The sequence below is a fragment of the Triticum dicoccoides genome, chromosome 3B (genome assembly GCF_002162155.2).
Source record: "Triticum dicoccoides isolate Atlit2015 ecotype Zavitan chromosome 3B, WEW_v2.0, whole genome shotgun sequence".
Taxonomy (NCBI): Eukaryota; Viridiplantae; Streptophyta; class Magnoliopsida; order Poales; family Poaceae; genus Triticum; species Triticum dicoccoides.
Window position 1 is genome coordinate 478,538,007 of NC_041385.1, and position 3,043 is coordinate 478,541,049.

A 3,043-nucleotide genomic window follows, 5' to 3' on the forward strand; every position below is an offset into this window, starting at 1 on the left:
ACTAGCTCTCCACGAGCTGCGATCAGATCAATGGTGATCTGGTCGAACAGTGCCTCTAGTGCACTTACATAGCGCACTAGGTGCAACAATGCGGGGTCTGTCTCGTGATCTCCGTTGGCAACTTGGGGTTTGGTTATGGTCTGGTGGGTTGGTTTGCCTAAGTTTTAGGTCTGGCTAAGATAGGATTAGCCAATGGTCAGCCTGGCTCTGATACCAAGTCTGTCATGACCGGTTTTCCGGGTATAAATTTCCAGAAAAGATCGTCGTGCTCATCAGCCCCAGGATTACTGTTAGCTGATGAGGCTCCAACTTGATACAGAAATTCCAAGCAAAATACAAAATATATAGTACAAGACCAATCTGGCCTGTGAGTACAACAAATGGTTTCTAGTGGTTGATGGCGGAAGCGGGTTGTGAAACATCAGTGTCTATGGGACTCCATTTCCCACAGGAACAGCTGACCAGGTTAACTCCTATCTTCGCGAGGCGGCTATCTCCATTGCTTAGGTTCCGTGGCTATTATAGCGTCGCTCCTCTCCGTGCAAGAAAATCTGGCCAAGACAATAGCCAGGGACAAGCCAGTGAGTACTTTGAATGTACTCGCAAACATTATGAACACAGGTACAATATAACAATGATGTGCTGGAAATATTTTATGCTCATGACATCAATCACAAAATATAAATAAAACTCTGATGCGTGCAAGCAAGTTATTTATAAAAATGCAATAACATGGTAGCATTAAAATTTATGAAATTAAATAACAAGCACTGCCACAGTCGGGCGTCTTAGCGACACCACATAAAAGGGCTTTAAAAGAAATGCCACAGTCGGGCGTCTGAGCGACACCACATAAAGGGCTTTAAAAGAAATGCCACAGTCGGGCGTCTGAGCGACGCCACATAAAGGCCTTTAAAAGAAATGCCACAGTCGGGCGTCTGAGCGACACCACATAAAGGGCTTTAAAAGAAATGCCACAGTCGGGCGTCTGAGCGACACCACATAAAGGGCTTTAAAAGAAATGCCACAGTCGGGCGTCTGAGCGACGCCACATAAAGGGCTTTAAAAGAAATGCCACAGTCGGGCGTCTGAGCGACGCCACATAAAGGGCTTTAAAAGAAATGCCACAGTCGGGCGTCTGAGCGACACCACATAAAGGGCTTTAAAATAAACAATCATAGTGAATATCCCGGAGGTAGAACCATCCCAGAGATACTCGATAATAACAATAATATCACTGGTTAGTCAACAATAATAATAATCATAATTTTCAAAAGTCACAAGTAGTAATTCCATTTCTGGTTTAACGGTTTCACCTCCGAAGACCGACACTAAGACCGACACCTGACCCATCCCAGACTATAATCTTTAACCATGGACACGGCTATTCGAATAGGTTTTATTCTCTGCAGAGGGTGTACTCTTTACCCACGAATAACGGATTCCTTTAGTCCATCAGGACTAATTCCGTCTACGGTCTTTTAATTGAAACACACCTGACTTGCACACACCAGCTTTTACTTGTGTCTGGAATCACCCATAACACCTGTTAAGAAAAACTCTAAGTGGGGAGGCTACAACCTCGCGTAGCATGGGATCAAATTTCTATCGCGCGCTCTAAGGGGTGCCCCCCTCTCGGTCCCAACCGGATACACCCATGCCCCCGGACCAGGTGGCATGCCTACCGGCTACAACCGGTATCTTCCACCATGGCCTCTCTGTACGGTGTGTGCCAAGACAAGGGTTAACAACTTACTGAACCATACCCCACCTACGGTAGGGACCAGTGGCAGTACGAAACAAGTATGGGGGTTACCGGAACAAGACTCGATCTATGGCCGACTCAGGAGGCTTATGAGTTCCCTGCATGACATGTATAACAAATATATTACAACCGAAGAAATCACCACTCAATGTACCTTACCATGCCATACCGGACATAACCGTCCCGACGGGGACCGGCGACAAGCTCACGCCTACCCAAGGCCGAGGCTTTCCCGGATTCCTTTCCGGCATGCATGCAAGGCACATGAGGAGGATTACCATCACAATAATATTCATTTCCAACAGCAAGGAAATCACTGATATGCTTCCATGCAAATGATCATGCCACATGAAATAATGAGTCCTTCGAAATGCGGTGGTGTTATAAATGTATCAACGATCACACCAAAATATTATGCCGGGATTCAGAATGCTTGCCTTCAATGTGTGGAAAGGCAGGGTGCACTCCAAAACTTGAAACTTTTCTCCTCTCTTCAAAAATCCTATTTTAGCAATATAAAAGAATTAACACACAAAATAAAAACAGCACCAAAAGTTGTTCTAATTTTTTTTAAAATAAATCTTAAAATAAACTAGATGAAATTTGAGAGAGGTAGGAAAAAGAATCAATTCATTTGGAGTTGTATTTAAAAAGTTATAGGCAGTGAAAGTTGTGGTCAAAATCTGTTTTTAATAAAAACAGAAAAAGAAAACGCTTCAGATGGAAATACGCTTCCGGTGCAGGGAAAACATACTGGGGAGTTTACACTTCCACTTAACACGCGTGGCGGCGGAGTAGGTCACTGACAGTGGGTCCACGGGGCCCACTAGTCAGGTTTGACTAGTCTTTCTCCCTCTCCTTTCTCTGTCCCGAGCGGAAGCGGAGCTCCGGGGATCGTCGCCGGCGACTGGCGGCTCCTCGCGGGGCCCCGAGGGCGGGGATGGATCCGCCACTCCTAGGCGGTCCTTCCAGTGGTCGCAGGGTAGCTGGAGGTGGAGAGAGCTGCCGGCGGCGAGCTCCGCGGCGGAGGAAGGCTTCGGTGGCGAAGTGACTTTGTGGCGGCGATGGCTCCCGATCAAAATCAAGTAGGGGGACAGGTTCACGGGAGGATGAGGAGGTTCCTGGCGAAGAGAACGGAGAGGGGGAGGTACTGGAGGTGCCGGATTGGCCGGGGCGGTGGCGGCGGCAGGAGTTGCCGGAGATGAGGAAGGAGGCCTCCCCGGGTCGAATGCGAGGCAGGGGAGCGCCATGGGGGGAGCATAAGGTCGCCTGCGTGCT